Source organism: Fomitiporia mediterranea, assembly GCF_000271605.1.
Source record: "Fomitiporia mediterranea MF3/22 unplaced genomic scaffold FOMMEscaffold_1, whole genome shotgun sequence".
Taxonomy (NCBI): Eukaryota; Fungi; Basidiomycota; class Agaricomycetes; order Hymenochaetales; family Hymenochaetaceae; genus Fomitiporia; species Fomitiporia mediterranea.
In genome coordinates this window covers 3012432-3018434 of record NW_006760386.1, presented here as the reverse complement: position 1 = coordinate 3018434, position 6003 = coordinate 3012432, and positions in this window count along the sequence as shown.

Here is a 6003-nt window from a genome sequence, read left to right as displayed (position 1 = left end):
AATCCAAGTCATAGCTCTTTAGTACTACATTTACTGTTAGGCCTCTACAAAATCCTAGAGTATGTAGTCAGGGTTTAGGAGTTCTAAGGTGACTTCTGAATTTGTAGAAAAGGCTTCTTACTACAAATCCTGCTTGTCACTCATTATTACTCTAATAACCTAACAGATATACTATTGAGAGGCAAGTTTTTGGTGGGCTTGTTCCCTCTAGGGTCATTGTGGGCTCTAGTCAAAACTCTCCTCTTCCCATTCTAAATAGGAAAGAACTAACTACATGAAGAAAGTGATTATGTAATCCAAAGAATTAATAAAATCAAGAAGATCTGATAGTAACTAAAATCAGAACTCTTCACCTCCTCAAGCTTTAAATAGTGACTGTCCTTAGTCACTTGCTTTGAGAAGTAATAATAAAGGGTAAGTATAAGGAGTGTAAGTAAGGATAAAAGGTATCAATCAAAGTAAGATAAAGAAACAAAGAGTGTGAGTCTCAAGTAAGAATGAGTGTCCATAAAAGAAAGGGGTATAAGGGAATGTTAGAGTAAAGAGAATGTAACCTGTACTAAGGCCAAAGGCTTGCCAGACCAATCCTCTCTAACTCTAACATAGATGGTAGTAGTAGTGAGTAGTAGGTTTTATCCAACAGCTGCTTGGGTCTCAACCTGACACTTCTGGTTCTGATCTGCTAGGTCTGTCAAGGTTAAAATCTGATTACCATCCTTGAAATCCTTTGTCTTACACTCAGTTAATACAAAGAACAGCCTCCTAATTATTATGTTGAACATTGTGTCCTTCACTACATGAACTAGTATCACTATTAATATTCCACCTACTGACACCTTGAGTCTTAGAATGACACTTTCAATCACAATTGATCCTACATTTGCTGGCCTGAGGTTTGTCTACACTCACTCCTTTAGTACTCTCAAGTGTTTCCAAACGTCTTTGTACATCATATTTATAACAGCTCCCTGGTCCAGTAAGCTCTTAGTCTCCAATTTGTTGTTCAGCTTTACTGTCACTAGCCTGACTGGTACACTTCCAGCCTTGTTGTTACTAACTAGGGTGCCTATCTGACACTCCCTTGCTTGACACTACTCTGATCTGACAGCTTCTAACATCCTCCTGTATAATCTGCTTGTGCTTAGTATTCTTGCTAGGCTTGACTGATTCTCATTGTCTTAGTACTTGATCCTTACAGATACACTTCTGACCTTGTTCATCTAGCTTGCTACTACCCTTTGTAACAGCCTCTACTACTCATCCATTACACTATTCTCCCTTGTCCTTGCTGGCACACTTCCAGCCTTGTTTGCCACACTTGCTCCTCTGCTCTGCTCTTGTTCTTGTTCTCTAGCTTGAATCCAACTCAATCTGACATAATCTACTACTTTCCTACACAATCTGCTTGTTCTCAGCTCTACTGCTAGGCTTGACTGTGCTTTGTCATCCTTGCATACAATGCTTGTACCTGTGTACTGATTCTCTCTACTGTTAGTCCTTACTTCCTCACTTGTCTCTTCCTCCTCTGCCTTTGTAGGTCCACTTCCAGCCTTGTTCAGCATTTTGTCATACATCTGAGTCATTCTTATAAGCTTAGTTGCATACTAGCACTCAAGCTCTAGAGCTATTACAAACAACTCACAGTGTGTCAATGTAACAACACTGTCTATTATCCAGTCTAAGACCTGCTTGATGATCTTGCTTGACTCAGCACTTTGCTTCAGTCTGACTTTGACTGGCTTTGTGTTAGCCTTCATGGTCCTTGCCTCCTCTCTTTGTCTCTTCACATCCCTCAAGCATTTCTCCAACCTTGTCACCTCTGTATCCAAATCTGCTCCAAGAACAGCTTTGTGCTTTTCTCCCTCACTTGCATTCAACCTATCTTTTGCTTCATCAATTGTGCCTACTGTGAACACAGGCTTGTCTTTGTAGTATCAGTCTATACACTCCTTCAACATTGCTCCCTCTACACTGGCTAGCACAAATACCCTACTCATTAACACAATCTTCTGCCCCAACCTTATACACTTCCCCCTCTGAGTGTACTTGCTCACAGTCCTACAGTCACATACAAAATGTCCTTACTTTCTGCAAAAGTTGTAGGTCCTCTTGTGCTTCAGGTCAGATTTCACAGAATTAGTAGATTGGTCAGTTTTGCATACTTGATTCATTAGCATCTTCCTGGACTTGCTTACTTTGTTGACCTAGGCTTGTAACTCTTTGAGCTTCCTTACAATCTTTACATACTTGTCTCCTACTTCTTTCTCTAGCTTCTCCTTTGACAATGTCACTGTCTGGTCTCAGCCTGCCTCTGTCTGCCCTACTAGAAGAACATGGTCTGCTAGCCTGACTATATTAGTGAATTTGAACAGCTTGCTCACATCCTTGTCCACATAGAGAATCTCCAGTCATTGTGTCAGGTTTGTCCTCAGTATCCCTCTGATCCCTCTCCAGAACTCACAGTCTAACTTGTGTACTAACATCTTCCCTTGCTCCTTCAAGTACTCTGCTTGCACCTGGAACTTGCAGCAGTAGTAGCCAAACTCTGTCTACACTGTCATTTCCTTCTCACTCTACACATTGACTAGTTACATAATATTGGCTCTTGTGTAGTGTTGACCATCAATCAGCTCTGAATAGAGCTTTCTGATCTCCTCTTTCACAATGCTCTAATTGTACACTCCTTTCTTCTTCAACTCAGACACAGTAGCCTACAAACTGCTATAGCTTGTTACTGTATAGTACATCACTTGCTTACACATCCACTCAGTGTCCTTCTAGAAGTTGGCAGCTAACATCTTGATGTCTTCAAAGAACTGCAGAAGTTCCTCAAGCTTACTACTGTTGAAGTACAGTACTTCTCTTGATCCTCTTCTTAGTAGCCACATTATTGTACTTCTCATACATTAAAACAGTCAGTTCAATTCAAAACAAGTATAGTAAGGCCCTCAAGGCCAAGATCAAGACAAAAACAACCTAGACACTTTAGAACAGAGGCACCACCCCTTGTAGTAGGCTCCAAAATGAGAGGCAAGTTTTTGGTGGGCTTGTTCCCTCTAGTGTTATTGTGGGCTCTGGTCAAAACTCTCCTCTTCCTATTCCAAATAGGAAAGAACTAACTACATAAAGAAAGTGATTATGTAATCCAAAGAATTAATAAAATCAAGAAGATCTGATAGTAACTAAAATCAGAACTCTTCACTATTACTTCTGTAGACAGTCCTTAATCTAGTGCCCTGACTTTCTGTAGGCAAAGTATGCTCCTTACTTTTAGGCTTCTCTAATATCTATCAGAACAGATTGATTGTGAATTACAGGCAGATCAATCTGAGGGCTCAGAACTGTTAGAGTTAGACACATGTGTAAGTATTCTATACAGACTTGACACATCTAAGCTACAGCTTAGTTGAAGGAGATAGTGTGTGTCTTCTACTCAGTGTAAGTGACCAGTTCTAGTATTATCCTAAGAATCTTATTAACCAGTTCTGAGTAAAGAGCTTTTTCAAGTATTCTGATAAGAACATTATTAAACCCAAGTATGAATCCTACCTTCCAGGCCAGGATATTAAACTCCTGAAAGAAGGTATTAGTAGAATGTTTGCTCTGTTACAGAGACACAAGCTTGTTCTATACATTACACTTCTCATTCAGATTAATGAAGGAAGTATAGAGCTACCCTATGAATTCCAAGTACAACTTATTGTTCTGAAGTTAGACTAGGCTTCTAATCTGATAGCCTTTGATCCAGTTCTAGGCCCAGGTGGCTGTGTTGCCTTCCTTCATGAAGGAGAGGACAAATAGGATGTGATTAAGATCTAAGGATAGATCAGTCAAAGTAGTAGTCACATATAGTTTGACTTAGTACTAGAAGTCCTTAAAGTACTACCTATTAAAGTCTAAAGGGTAGACTACATACACTTTCTTTCTAGAACAGGTTACAACTTCCAGAACAATTGGAACAGGTTCTAAAGGGGCTGAAGGCATGTAGTTAGTAAAGGCCTCTTAGATAGAGGTCTACACATATTAAGCTAGTTCTACTTGTAACTGCTAATCTAGTAGGACAACAGAGGTGGTAGTCAGTGTAAGAGGGTCCATGTTTATACTACAAAGGAATCAGCACTAAACTAAAAGGGGTAATGAATAGAAGAAGGGTGGCAAAAGTTTAAAAGGGTTTAGAAAGTTTAAAATTTAAAAATGTAAAAGGGTCAGGACAAAGAAAAGAGATTAACACAATAGTAAGTACTAATGCTTGAAATGTAGGAGAGTTGTAGGGTAGTAATAGGTAGTCTTAATCTGATGTTAGTAACAGTATAGAGGGGACCTAAAGGCTCAGCAAGGGGACCCAGGCTACAACTATCCTATACAATAGAAATACAGAATACAAGCACTAGAATGTAGTCAGAACTTACAGAACAGGCAGAGAGAGAGTGAGACAAGAGTAGAGTATATAGAGTAAGCCTAAGAGTACAGGACTACCTAGAGTAGACAAGATCAAGACTATAAGACCAGTCTGATCTTGTACACCTATATATACTAAACTATACAAGAGTACTCAGAGAGTATGAACTACTAAGAATGATAAGTTATGAAGAATGAAAGAAAGGGGAGGTCAAAGATAAAGGTACAAAGAATGAAGGGATAGACAAAGGGTAAGAGACTATAGAATGAACAATGAAAGAAAGGGGTGGTCAAAGGAATAGAATGATAAAGTAAGGAAGGGTAGTAGTAAGAGTTAGTACACATATAGTCTATAGACAGTACTCCCAAGGGACAGAAGTCCTGAGTTCTAGTATAGAAGGGTGTGGAACCCTTAGAACTGAAGGTACAGGAGTAGAGAATTGTAACAAGAACTAGTCTGATCTTGTATGCTTATATATACTAAACTACACAAGAGTACTCAGGGAGTATGAGTCACTTAAGAATGATAAACTATAAAGAATGAAAGAAAGGAATGTCAAAGATAAAGGTACAAAGAATGAAGGGATGGACAAAGGGTAAGAGACTATAGAATGAACAAAGAATGAAGGGGTGGTCAAAGGAATGGAATGATAAAGTAAGGAAGGGTAGTAGTAAGAGTCAGTACACATATAGTTTATAGACAGTACCCCTAAGGGATGAAAGTCCTGAGTTCTAGTACAGAAGGGTGTAGAACTCTTAGAACTGAAGGTACAAGAGTAGAGAACTGTAACATTACCCTCTCTCTAAAACCAATTGTCCTGATTAGTAAACATTAGGCTTAGTTAGTAGCTCAAGTATAAGTCAGAATGGTAGGGTTTGGAAATCTGTAAGGCAGAGTTGATGTAGAGCACCTAGATAAAGTTAATAGAAGTCTTGAATCACTTTAGTAGTATGGGTGAGATTCTCAGCAGGTTCCTAAGTACATTCTTCAACTAGGTATCCCTTCTAGTAGATAAGGAACTTGAGCTTTCTGTATACTAGCTTAGTATCTACTATGTACTCTACTTTATATTCTGGTTTAGAACTAATGAGTTCTGGTAGAGGTAGTAAGGGTCTTTGTTGTAAAGGAAAACCTGGATTATAGTACTGAGACAGTAGAACCTTGTTAAACACTAAGTGTATACACTTTCATGTTGCTAGAAGTTAGAGTTTGTAGACAGAGGTACTAACCTTCTTTTTAATAACAAAGAGTCTGAAGCACTTGTTGTCCAACTTCTTTATTAGGCAATCTGTGGTCAGGTTAGTAGCTTCTAGTATAACTTTGTTACTAGGCTGGTAATCCTTAGTCACAGACCTTTTCCAATCATAGTTCTACTTTATAACTTATACTACCTTTTCTAAAAGAGCTTGTGTATTCTTCCTAGTTCTGTGTATCTATTCTACAAAGTCTGTTACAGATTCAGAACTACTGTTTCAGTTCAGAACTGTCCCCTAGTATGAATGTCTCTCATAATTGAGAAAGAATAGGAACTGTCCTGTTATAGAGTGTTACTAGTTATTGTGTACAAATTCTGCTAGAGCTAGCTATTCAAACCAATCTGATTA